Source organism: Anser brachyrhynchus, assembly GCF_964034855.1.
Source record: "Anser brachyrhynchus genome assembly, chromosome: 1".
Classification (NCBI taxonomy): Eukaryota; Metazoa; Chordata; class Aves; order Anseriformes; family Anatidae; genus Anser; species Anser brachyrhynchus.
The window spans coordinates 165,284,999-165,299,652 of NC_137694.1; positions in this window are offsets into that span (position 1 = coordinate 165,284,999).

Sequence of the window (14,654 nt, forward strand, 5' to 3'; positions counted from 1 at the left end):
GGCAGCCCTGAGTTCTGTTAGCAGGCTACGCAGAAAGCTGCTTATGGTGGCTTATGGGTTTTCGCTGGTTAACAGACAAATTCCCGCCCAGACACTCCCCTTCCTCAACAGGACTTGGGGAAGAAATGGAAAGAGATAGCTTATGGACTGAGGTAAAGAAAGGGAGATTGCTTACCAGTTACTGTTGGAAAAATAGATTTGAGTTGAGAAAATTAATTTATTACCAATTAAAGTGAATGTGGGTAGTGAGAAACAAAGACAAATATTAAAACTACGCTTTTCCTCCCCCACCTTCCATGCTCTCCTTCAGTCCTTCACTTGAGACTATTCTGCCTATGCCAAACAGCATTGTATGTAGAAGTTTCTCTTTGCAGTTCCTTCCCTCTTACGTTTTTCCCTTTCTCCAGAATGGGCTCTCAGTGAATATCTGCTCTGACACGAAGTTCCTCTTTCTACCAACTTTGAGCTGAGATAATTGCGTATGTGGCTTGCCTGGTGAAGGAACCCCTAGAAGGTCACTAAAAGTCCCACCTACTGGCAACTATTGAAGGCATGACATTGGATTAAATGTACTTTTTGTCTCAATAAATAACCTTCATTTTTTACCGCTTAAATACAAAACTTTCATTTTCTATGGTTGTGTTTTGCTAGCAGTCTGAAAAGAAAGAAGTCATGACTTGTCACCAAGTCATCATATATATAAAAAGCTAATACTTGTACCTTTAAATTAAATTGATAGGATTTTTTTTTCATGTAGAGCTCTAATCCTAAAGATGATGATCTAATAAAAGTGTTCACTCTACTGTCCTTTTTAGACTTTCTTCATGAAATAAGGAACTGTTTTATCAATAAAACTAGAGATGGAAGGAGAAGAGGTAACGAACGTCCTTTTGGGGCAAGCCTTCCAGTTTTTATCTAATCTGCCTGTTGTATCATTTAAGCAGCCTGTTATTTGATCCTTGACCTTGTCATGAGAAATTGCTTAGTAGGAGATTGCAGACTTCCATTGGCAAACATGCTGAAAGTGTACTCACAGAGTTGTTGTTGATTAATTATGCATACTCCATGTCACCGAGATCTCTGAGCATGTTAGAGGGTTGAAGACAGAAGAAGGCATATCGTTTCAGATTTTCTATGCCACATAACCTTTTAAGTTTGCTCAAACAGAAGAAGGGTCTGTGCACCTTGTTGTTTATAACAAAACTTGTACACAGTATTTTTCTAGCTAAAAAAAAGAATAATATATATATATATAAGCATATATGAATGCATAGTTTAGAAGTAGGAAAGATGAGGGCTTAGTTGCACATTATTTGTGAGCTGTTACAAGTACAAGGAAAAGATCTATAGACTAAGAATCTGTAGAAGCTGTTTTACATTTTTCACAGTATGGAAATGAAGCTGTGATCTGGTAAGTGATCCTGTATAATGTGAGACTAAAACTTAGTCACCATAATGGAAATCATATCAGCGAATTGTCTCTGGACTATTGACCACAGATGGACAAGGTACTCAACAAGAACTAAGGACTGAGTAAAGCAATAGAAAAGCATGCCTCACCTGGAAGACAGGATTTTATTCTGAGGCTACAGTGGGGCAACTTTTTCTAACTGGGACGCAGAAAGACAGTCTTAAACATAGATAGAAGGATGAATATATATAATATCGAAATGGTTCAAATAACTGTCCAAGAGAAGGAGAAATCTGGACACATGGATGTTTGAACAGAGCTGTACCCCAGGTCCCCTGATAATCCAGACTAACAGGATTTTATGTGGTAGCATCCTTTCCTCCTAAAGCTGTTCTCTATTCCCAGGAATGTACAAGTCATGGGGCCAGAAATGGATCAGGCAGGAAAGAGCTTGACTCTGGAACAAAATTTTCTGGGAGAAAAAAAAGTTTAGGGGATGTCCTGAGCTATCTAGTTCTTTTTAGGAGAACTGTTAGCACTTTATTTTATTTTAAGCTGCTACTGGATAAAAAAAATCAAATAACAAATAAATAAATAAATAAAGTAAAATAAATAAAATAAAATAAATTAAAATAAAATAAAATAACCAAAACCCACCTCAGACCACTATCCCAACTCACCACATTGAAGCAGTGACTGAAAAAATAGAAATACTTTACAATAACATCACTTTTTGTCAACTGACTTTAAGTGAGTTTACAGACTAGTAATCAACAGTTTGGCACATTCTATTTTTTAAGTTCTCTCCACTTCAATTTTACATCCTATCAAGTCAACTTTTTTTTTTTTTTCTTTGTTTAAAAAAGGCAAAGAGACATTTCATACTGTGCTTATGTGTTACATACTAGGACATCAACTCTTCTGTACACATACAAACTTGGAGGTCTTAAGAATAGTTTAATTCTTCTCCAGTAAGTGCATTGTTGGATTTATTTTTTTAAATATGAGTTTTAATTGGCTGCCATATTGCTCATACTAGATAGATTAGAGCTCACTATAGTTCTGTACAGTAAAATTAACTAGCAGAATTTGCTGCTTTCTTAGGTTTAATGGAAATGGGAAGGAGAGAGAGAAATGACTATAGAAAACTGGAGGGGACAGAGATAATTAAGGGGATATAGTAAAGCTAAAAGCCTAATACTTAATTGCATCAAAGACTGTGCTTTTACATCACTAGAGATTCGGTATGTGAAACATTTGCCTGATTTTCTGGAACAGCAGTTTTTAAATATAAATTGCTATAAATGCCAGCTGACCAACTATTTCATAGTCCTTTGTAATATGGTTTAGCGATTTATTCATTGCTAAATCAATACCTCCTTTTCTTTGCACTTAAAAAAATAGACAGTATCTCATCACTATCATAAGGCTGAACATTAAAACAAAACAATCACCCCAAAATTCAACAAAAAGGTAAAAGTGTAATTCTAAATGTATTTCTCTAATTCTGGTTTTATATTATTATCAGAAACACTTTTCATTTCATGTACATATTATTTTCCATAGTTTTTAATCTAACCATCTTATGTTACTCTTTACAGTTATTGAATGTATGCAACACTTTGATCTCAAATAACAAAGGCTAAAATTCACCTGAAAGAAAAGGAAATAACAATAATGTATACCTCTTCATACATATACTAATTCTCAATCCTTTATTTATTTCTAAATCCTTAATTCTTTCAGGTTAGGATATATCACTAATGTGATAATAGGGAGAAATATTTAGGCACCAAATCCAGCTCTGTCACTCATTGGAGACATGCAGTTGAAAGGATGCACTGAAGTAATCATAAACAGTTTATGCATAAACACAAGTGAGAAACATCCACATTTCTTTTCCTTAATGAAGCTTTCTAATACTGAATTTCTCCTTTTTTTTTTTTTTTCTAAAGAACAATCCAATAGAGGATGGCAAATAGCAAGAAAAATAGAAACAAAGAAACAAACAAAACCAACCAACCAACCAACCAACTAAATAACAACAAAAAAAAAAGGAAAAAAAATCTACCGTTGTTGCACCTCTTCACTATCCCATGAAAAATACTTGTTTCAAAAGTGCAGATAAAAAGACCAATAGATTTTTCAGGGTGATCTTAAACACTTTATAGTTGTGGCAGTGATGAGCAGACCTTTAATGTTTCACCTTCCATTATTACTAAACCGTTTTGCATAAAAGTAGAATAGAAGCCCTACAACAATATGAAAAAGTGAGAACAAATAGTTCTTCACAAACTAACTCTTCCTAATCACAGAATCGTGGAATCATCTAGGTTGGAAGAGACTTCCAAGATCACCTAGTCCAACCTCTGACCTAACGCTAACAAGTCCTCCACTAAACCATATCACTAAGCTCTACATCTAAACGTCTTTTAAAGACCTCCAAGAACGGTGACTCAACCACTTCCCTGGGCAGCCCATTCCAATGCCTAACAACCCTTTCAGTAAAGAAGTTCTTCCTAATATCCAACCTAAACATCCCCCGGCGCAAAAATGGGCCTAGGCTTCCAGATCAGAAGACAGTACACCTGCTAATTTGGTATTAGACTCTAAAGTAGCCTTTGAAATACAAACTAGACTTCAATATTTAGGCCTGAGTCTATTCATTTCAGGAAAGAAAGAAAAACAGAAAATCTTAGGCACTTACAAGCAGCAAAACTAAGGCAGGAACAGTAACTGCTATCAAAACTTTAGTTATTGAGGTTGGTTAAAAAGTAAAGAATAAGATAATTTCTTCCAAAAGCTTCCAGATTTTTTATTTTTATTTTTATTTTCATGGATATTGAAATTTACATTTGTGGTGAACCAGTGGGAGGTTAACTTATGTTAGGCATGAGGAAATTCCATTTAGTTTATAGGAAAAAAAAAAAAGCTTTACAAATAGTGTTATCTCTGCCCTGTTTATATCTGCCAGTGGCAGGACTTGGAATGGGTCAAATATTCATCTCTGAACAGAATTGACCTACCCTGAGATTCTGACCCACAAAATGTACTGAAAGAACGAGCACCAGTGGTAAAACCCAACATGGAGAATTAAACGTACAGAAAACTGAGTCAGAATTATATAAAATTAAAGTCTACTTTCCAAATATTCCTAAGCCCTGGGGAAAAATAAAGCATCCATACCTTTCATGCCTGAAGTATCAGAACTTGTAGATATGTCTGGGATGGAGTTGACTTTCCCCACAGTGGCCCATATAGTGTTGTGCTTTGCATTTGTAGCTAGAACAGCCCTGATATCACACCAATGTTTTAGCTATTGATGAGTGATGCTGGCACGGTACCGAGACTCTCCAATCCCCTCTCAAAAGCAAGTAGACTGTGGGTAGGCAAGTAGTCTGTAGGAAGGGGACATTGACAGGGAAGCGACCTAAACTGACTAAAGGAATATTCCATACTATATGATGTCATACTCAGCAATAATAGGTGGGAAAGGGGAAGGAGAAGGGAGCTTTCATGAAAACTCCAGTCCTTCCAAACAACCACAACGCATATGGAGGCCCTGCTTCCCAAGATGTGGCTAAACAGTGTTCATTGATGGGAAGTAGAGACTGTTTTCTCTCTTTCTCTGCTTCTGTGCAGCCTTTGCCTGTTTTTTGTTTGTTTGTTTCTCCTCTTTTCCCTTTAATTAAATTATCCTTATCTCAATTTATGAGCCTTTTTCTTTTCCACCATACTTTCTTGCTCCCCCTCTTCCTTTGAGGAGAAGTGAGAGAGTAGCTGTGGTGGAGTTTAGCTGTCTAGCAAGTGTCTAACCACCACAGTAATTTAGTCATCCTACGGTTAATTTGTAATATTACATAGTAGAGATTCATATTAGAGATTCTTCATGATTGTCCTTCAGTGCTTTACTTTCTTCAAAGTGAAAAACAAAACAAACAACAACAAAAATCAACAACAACAAAAAAACAAAGCAAAACAAACAAAAAGGTTATGTGTGATAAGTATGATAAATGCTTATTTTAGATTATTCTAAAAGATTTATTTGATATTTTGCTTGTTTTTAATTTGTTTTGTTATTTTTTTTTTTTTTTAAATTTCATCGATATAATCAACTACTAAAAATATAGAAAGGTATTGTTTGTCACGGTCAAAATCATTCTTGTTATTTTAGGGAGATTTGAAATAGCTGTAGATTGAAATACATAATTTAAGCTGGATCCATGCAAAATACAATCAGATTAAAAAACTAGAAGAGGAAAGAAAAAAAAAAAGTTAGTTTACATTTGCCTTATACATATTACCAGGATTCAATAGATAAAATAATCATGACTGGACTGGGTATGTTTCATTCCCATGGATGAAACAGCAAAATAATCTTATTCCCTCACAGTTTCAGTGCCTGAAAGATCCTAGAAGGCTACTAGAATATCCAGTCCTCAGTTTAGGGCTTCTAAGATTAATCTGGATTTCCCTGAAATAGCCATGCTGGGACATTAAGAACAAAAGAAAAATGTCTCCTTTGCTGAAGCCCAAACAATAAGATGTAGAAGAATAATCAAAATGCAGATAGGCTAAAGTATCTTGCAAAAGAAGATGGAGAAACAGATGGCAAGAGGTATAGCTGGTGGCAAAAATAGGCTGGTTGAGTAGAGATTTGATTTTGATTCTGGGAATAGAAATGTAGTTACTCAGTGATGGAAAACTGCAAAAAGAGATCTAAATGTGGGAGATGGTTTTAAGAAGTTCTGGGAATAACTTAATGAAAGGTGTGACAAAGATAAAGGGGGGATGACAGCCTCAAAGATGAATGTAAAGGTCCATGGGGACAGGGGGACTCAGAAGGAAAGTGAAGATGTGAGTCAGAAATACCACGAGATCCTCAGATACATATGATAATTAGAATGGGTTGACAAAAGCTCTGGTTGGAGAAAAATGGGAATGGCTTAGGAAAAAAAACAAAACAAACAAACAAAAAAAACTAATGGGTGCGTGAGGGGATCACATAGACTACAGCTAAATGGACATGGAGACTGTGGGAGGAGAGATATCCATCTAGGTAAGGCAGAAGGTAAAGGAAGGAGAAATGACTTTAAGTGCAGAATGATCACTAAGAGAGAGACAAACTGGGAGGGATGGGGCAGAAAAATCTTTCCTCTGCACACATTCCTACCCACAGAATGACACAGAGGTTAAGGTCCCAGAATTTCAGAAAATCTTGGGCAGAAACCACTGACCACCAGTAGCAGTCCTCTGACTGGTTTGGCTGGTCTTACCAATCCTCTAACTGCAGTAACTCACTGAAATGATGCTCTGCCCTGAAGCTGCTTGTTATTGGTCTATTGCAGCCAGAGCTGTCAAAATGGAACACCACAGCTACTACATTTTTGAGTATCTTAATATAAAACTCACCTTCCAATTTAAAACATTGTAAACTTTGACAAGAACAGGAAGCAAAGAAAACTCTGTTCCAATAGGTCTGCTAGGACAGGCTAACCTATAGTAAGGAGTGGGACAAACTGCTGAAGGAGGCAATGGGCTTCTTCTGTCAAAAAGCTTGAAAGAATGAGATGATTCCAGCAGTCTGGGCACACGTACCTCGAGGCTGATTGCTTGTACAGTTCAAAATACAGCTCTTTTTCACTAGCTTGATCTCTGTAGAGTTGGACAAAGGATTAGGTAATGAGGCTTTTAATGCAAAAATAAAATTGAATTTCACCTCTGTAATTTTTTTTTCTTCCTCTCTCCATCCATACCCTCATTTTTGACTGTATTCATTCCCAATTACTTGTAGAATTTAGTAAGCATATTTACTCTACAGACTTTAGGGTATTCTATCCTTTCTTAGTAAATGTTTTATAACATGTAGAAATATTTAAGCATTTAAGCTTAGACTTTTTTTTTCCCCAAAATGAATGGTTAAGTATGTTTAGAAACATAAAAATATACTCTTCTCATAAATACGGTGCAGTGTTTCCCCTTTAACTTCATTAAATTACAATTTTCTGCTGTTTCTTTAAACTGACCCTCCCCAAAAGAATTGCAGCATTATTGATTCAGGTTCTGATTTTCTGATCTCATCAAGTATCACATTTTGCTTTCATGCAACCACAGTGCTGCAGAATGGAAAAATACCCTGTTAATTGCTTCCTTTCATGCATATAGTTAAAGTCTGTCCCCTCCTCTTGACTAATATCTCCACAGATATCAAAATCCTTTAAAAGCAAACAAACAAACAAACAAACAAAAAACTATCAATTGTGAGCAGCTAATTTTTCATGAAGAGGGTTTTCTGACAAATATTCCTGAGCCACATGAAAATATGTCCTTCATGACCCGTTGAAAAAAGTTCTAGGAAGTGGTGAAACAGACTCTTAATGTCTTTTTCTGTCAAAAATGAAATTGTGTGAAGAAAGTTTAATGAATTTACCACAGTTTTGTCCCGTTTTTCAGATTTTGAGGAGATGCAGAAATCTTGGGTTGCTGTTAGTGAAAGAGGCACGTTTTTGCATGTGGCTATTACAAACAAAAATATGGTAATCAGCTGTGGGTAGTGAGTACCTTGGAACTCAACAGGCAAACCTTTTGCCTGAGACCTTATTATCATATTCCTTGCTTTAGACCCACAGAACACTCAAACAAAGACTCATTTTTCCAGAAATAAGCTGACTATGTAACATATTTAACTTCACCTACTAAAAGCTTTACTTTACCTAGTCTTACCCAGAACCAACATGAATGTACAAATAGAAAATGCATCTCTACACTTACATTCAACTGTATAATGTACTTATTGTTAAATTAGCTGGTTATTTTTACTTGTTGATGTCATTAGAGACCCATTTTACTATGGAACTGGACAGACAGGATTAGGCCGGAGTTGTACAAACTGGTCGCAATGAAATCCAAAACCGTTCAAAACTCCCCTGAACTTGTTGTGAACTTGAAGTGCAGTGTATGCAGGAGATGTTTTAAAAGAACGACGTCTTCTCCCAGATGGTTGTGAGACCAGAAGAAGTAAACAGGCAAGGCTATTGTTGAACAGAAGTAAGAGGAAAGCTTTTATCTGTCTGGACTTTCATATTACACACATCCCCATGAACCCTCTAAAGACCTAGATCATATTAACTGTGGGAACACACAATTCTTCCTGGCTGCAGGCCAATCAGGAGTTTCAGAAACAGCTACAAGTTAGTTGAAACAGGTGCATGTAATAAAAGAGCCTGAAATAAAGAACCAGAACAACTGGACTGTGTCAAGTTAAAGTTACTATTACACAGGACTGTGCAAAACTTTTACGGTGAATTTCAAAACCCTCAAAATCTGTGCTTTGCACTATTTTTTTTTTAACCTAAGAAAATTGATTCATTGAAAAGGTAAAAACCAATGTATTTTCCATACACAGATGGCCCTAATATCATGCAAATACTTTCCAGTTTTTGAAAATTAGTGCAGTCTGAATTGTTGCTGCATAAGGTCACTATCTAGAAATGAATACAAAAGAAAAATATAATTTTTAAAATTTTTGAGGAAAAATGCTGTCATCTGACCTCTTCAGTCCAGAACACAAGCAAGAATCATGTGCAGTTTTCTGTGTATAGTCTAAGAAGAAAAGGAGGAAAGCAGCCATGGTGAATGGAGACAAATCTCCATTGCTCAAAACAGACCAGGCATTATTTGGGGAGAGTGTTAAATAGGCTCTTCTCCAGTGTAAGGTTTGTGAAAGCTAACTTTCTACTTCTCAGACTGAGGATATGGCTAGAAAAAGCAAGCGACAGATTCATCATTAAGTCAAACTATACTGTTTGGACATTGTAGTATGTATTTTCCTCAGTATAACCTTCCAGATGCTGACTTTGCCAGGAGAAGGCATTAAAACCCACGGCATCCCTTTCCTTTTATTTGACAAACAAATAATACTAACAGCACATAAATTCATACACATACAGATAAAGTCACAAGAAATATCTAAGATACAAAGAAGACCAAACTTTTTCAAGCTCTTCCACATAAATGTTAGAGGTATGAATGGTAATGACCTTCATTCATTAAAATGTACACCTGAGAAACAGTCTAAAAATATTCTTTAAACAAAGCACTACTTAGAAGAATAAAGTCATTTGCATAAGGAAGGATGCTGTTATCATTTAAAACTGTTTGCTGATATACAATTTATTATCTTTCAGAAACAGTGCATTAATTGGATTGGATATCCTGGTGTGTTTTTTTTTTTCCTTTCTTTATAGATTCAATACCCAAATCCTCAGAGGTATTAAAAAAATAATAAAAAAAAAAGTTTCTTTGAAACTAGTAATGAGTACTTCCTAGAAATATGTACTGGTTCCCTGGAACAGAAGTATGAACAGCAATAAAAATAGGGGCTGGCAAAATCATTTTTGAGTGCTATTGGACTTTTCCTCTTTATGGAAGATGAAAGTAAAAGAGGTCTATGGGTTAACTGTATCACATTTTTTCTATCAGATTTAATGTAGTATATTTTCTGCCAACATTTTCAACATATGGAATTCATGTTATAAAGTTAATGATCTTAGTGACATAAAACTAAGGATTATGGAAAACAAAAGTAGAATTCTTACAGAACCTGCTAGTTATAGAGGTACATTAAATTGTGCAAATCTGATTTGTAATCATTGCAGCTTATTGCTCACGCAATATAGTTCCTCACTAAAAAAGATGCCGCTGGGAAGATTCTTTATCCCAATCTTATATAACAATGTAAAAAATGTCCCACTCAAATCATCAGTATATATATATTTATATATACAAAGCTGTTGTGTAAACATTGGAAGTTTTGACCATTATCTTGCTATCATCTTTGGTAAAAGAGAGTCCATTCTATGGCTTTCATGTGTCCAACATGTGCATCTGATTTTATTGCTTTTTTCACACGTTCTTTTTATATGACACAGAAAGAACCTTGACGAAAACAAAAACAACTAAAAATGTCTAAATATTTTAAAAACTTTTTGAAATATATCCTGAGAGGGTAACCCTCCACTGTAGAGGAGCAGCATAAGAGAGAATGCTTTTATTTATATTCCTGTATAAGGAGAATGCTTTGAGAACAGTAGACAGTTTTTTTTATACTAACGACCTCAGAAACTGTGCTGTTGGGAAATTTTAACTCATGGTAGAGCTGCTTAGACCAAAAGGGTCAAAGGATGGTGACCGAATACAAAGCAGTCCACTTGCACTTCACTTTGGGGTTTTAGCAATAGAACAAAAGCTCAGGCTCATTAAAAGTCAAGAGGAACCTAGTAGGCCAAGGTGGCAGATTCAGTTTTGGTAGAAATAAGAGACTCCTTAGAAAAAGCTTTTCAAAGAGCAATCAGAAAGCCAAGAATTTAAGAGCATCTTTATAGAAGGTGATATAAACCATAACAGGAGGTTTTTGGAGCAGCATAAAACTGGCTTCAGCAACAAAAACTATAAGGTGATGAAAGAAATGGATAGCTGTAATTCTGAAATACCTAGATGAAATAAAAGTTGATAGCCATGAGCTGTCAGAAAGCAATTAAAAACCAACCAACCAAACAAACAAAACCAGTCATTGTACATAGAGGCAAAATGCTTGTGAGGGAGGGGAAGCATTAGTTAGAACTACCTCAATTAACGTCTTATGAACACCAGCTATATGAATGCAATGAAGAATTTCCAATAATGTAGCATTCCTTCTTTAGACATGCTTTCTTTGTGCTCCTAGGATGGTAAAAAATGTGTACCCACTAGATGCCAGTCTGTAATATGGGAAAAGTTCTTCCCAGCTTATAAAAACATGCTTTGGCTGAAATCCAACACAGAGTGGGAAATTTAGCTATAAGAAACAAGAAAAACAAACCCCACAAAAAAAGCAGGTGGAGGCAAAGAAAATAGATATAAACAGGAGTCTGGATGAAGCAATTTAAACTCTTGCCAGGGTAATTATGGTGTGCCCCTGCACATTATGGACAGCCTAATCATAGTATAGTGATAGACATTCTCTTAAGCTTTTCCACACTTTTTTCTTCCACATATTAAGATCCCAGGAAGAACGTGCTATACTCTTTTGCAGATCTATGGTACATCTCTTCCCAAGAAAAATCCCCTGATAAGTAAGGAAGTAGAGTGTATGAGTAATAGTCTGATCCAAAGCTGACAGTTTCCCATACTAGAGGAGAAAAATCCCATGCTCATGCTTCAGGTTGATGAATCAGAGCACCAGTAAAGCACTAAGGACTGGAGCTGTCTTAGCTAAACACATGCAAGTGGTAGTACAGGTTTTGCTGTAACCTACGTACGAACATGCTGTAAGTCAGACCATTTCTAATAAGAAATTTAGATCTTGCTCTTACCCTCTCTCCTGATGTATGCTGTAAGGAAGGCCGTAACTGGTTTTGACTAGGTAAGGATGCCCTCTGTAAAGCTGTGAGGACTCCAGGTCCTCATCTCCTTGACTGGACTGCTGCAGCCCCATGCAGCCCAACAAAGGTCAGGAAGTCCTGTGCAGTCACGAAACATACCAACTAAAGACTGCTTCTGCAGCATAGAAAATGGCAGGATGAGTGATGATTCTTTCCCATGTTCATTTTGAACATCTTTTTCTTCTTGCTATTTACCAAATAGAAAGTTTGATTTAAGTTGAACATGAGAGCTACAGCAATGTGGAAAAAGGAAATTTTACAATAGACAAAAAGTTGTCAAGAACAGCCACAGACCTCATTAGCAACTAGTTCTGTTAGGCCTGGAGGAAATAAAAATGTTTGAGTTTAGGTGTAAATACTCATCACAACTAATAGAGCATATTCCAAAGGAGGGTACACAGAGACAATGTGCTGTGGTTTTAACTCCAACTTTTTACAGCAATATTGATTTTGTATCACCCAGTAGTATTCCTATGCCTTAAAACTGCATCCAAGTGTGCACATGTGGTTGTGTACACACTACCCATACCATGAATGAGTTTCACACACTGGTAAAACTTGGAATTCTTTACCAGTGTCTTAGACTACATGAATAAATAATTAAATGTGATAATCACAATGAGAATGAATACACACTTGATTTATACATGCTTAGGCACTCAAAAATGAAGCACCTCAAAAGCTTAAAGAACTCTGGGGGAGAAGCACAGAAATTATTTTGACCTCCAGCTGTCTGCAGAAGTGACGTGATGAAGACATATAAATAAGCAGTACAGTGAAATTATAATAAACCACTTATTTTCATTCTTTTTAACAACAAAAAAGCAAGTGGCCATTATATGGAAAACAAAATTAAGAAAAGAAAATTCTTTTTCAAATAATTCTTAATTAAGCTGTTGACTTTATTGGCACAAGATACTCTGAAGAGCAAGTTCTCATAGCTCATAAAAGGACTGGGGAGCAGAGCACCTATTATCCAGTCTGAATGGGATATAAGCTGTTTTGTTAAAAAACATAAGACACCCCTACTATACTGGAGGCTTAGGAGTGTCATCTTTCTCCAGGAGAGTTATTCGATAACTATCTGTTACGGAGTTTCTTATATTCATCTGAGGATGGTAACAGTACAATTTAAAACAGGATACTGGACTAGACTGATAACCTTAAGTAATCCTGACAATTTCTAAGAAATCAAATGCTAAATTGATTTACATTTAATGTTAACCTGATAAAACATTAGATTGCAAAGGTTACAAACTGGCTTAGTATGTCAGAAGTATTAATTCTGGAGTGTTTTTACTAAATCTAAATGGAGTATATTCTTAAAAGACAACATTTCAATATCTGCTGAAGTAGAATTTTTTTTTTTATTTTTTCTTTAGAGCCTTCCTTAAGATCAAAATCGTCAAACTTTTTTTTTTTTTACTTTTTTTTTTTCTTCTAATTATAGTCTTCTGTTTAATGGACACATGGCAAGCAAGTTTATGGACTTCAGAGAGATGCCTAAGGTAATCTGCGTACCATCTGAGTTACAGCTGAGATGAGTCATGTTAGGAGAATTATTTCTTTGTTATGCTGAGAAATAAGAAAGATTTTCACAATTGCAGGAAGTCAACTGATGGAACTATTTTATACAATGAGAGAACAAGAAGCACATTGATCACAATATTTACAAGACAATGTGTTTTAAGGAAACAGTAAGCTTGATGTGATTTGGATATAAAAACAAAACAAAACAAAAAAACCCACAAGCAAACAAACAAAAACAAACAAAGAAAAAAAAAAGAGAGAGAGAGAGAGAGAGAGAAAGACCCCAAAGCATTCACATTATAGATAATGTGTTTCCTTCATATCTTTCTTTCTGCTTTTAAATAGAACATTACTGAGCTGACATTCTGGCATTCCTTGCCCTGAAAAATCTTGAAATATCTTTATCATTTATTGTGATCCCAGTTCATCCTACCCAATATAATTCAAGTACATTAGTTAGGATTACACTTGTCATAGGTAACATAAATAGTCAGCGGGGGGAAATTATTTTTTCAGAGTGTAATTCAATTAATACGAAACTTAAATCACTGTCTTGGAGACTTGATTTCTACTTATGGAGGAAGCGTACAGCAAGTGCACTCCTTATGTTTGGTAGGGATAGAAGGGATAGACTTGGGACTTATTGTCTGAACAGGGGGAATGAACCCTATCTCTCACAGTTCCTTACCGATTCCAGCATTTATACCCAATTTAAAACAAAATTCATATCTATGCCCAGCTGTCTGTAGCCCTTCACTGAACAGCAATAATCTTTCACATGCACCCTACTAAACCAAAGTTGGGCTAAGCATAATGGGAACAGTGTAATGGGAACTGACAGAATGGAAATGTGTTGCGTGCTTTTATTTTCATGAACATACACCAGTAATTACCACCTCCTGTGAAACTCTCTCTGTGTCTTAGAAGTTCTGAGCACCACCTGAAAGATAGCAAAATATGAACTTAAGCCTTCTTACGTTCCCTTCCTAAGGAAATTCCCAAGAAGAATAGAGGAGATGTTCTATGGAACCGAGATTCACCACAAACAGAGAGGTGCAGCTCTGGATTAACTTGGATTAATTCCAGACCTGGAAATTAATTTCAGACTGCTGGAAATGCAGTTTGGTGGTCTCTGAGCAACTTGTACTAATGGAATCAGTCTCACGGTGCTTATCTAGAGCAGCACCCAAGCTAGGAAAACTCACATCACTTCTGCTGCAGTATCTACTGGTTTGGGAGTCTTACCACCATCTCAGAGAGTAGATGAGGTAATTCCCAGGCTCTCAGAAAAC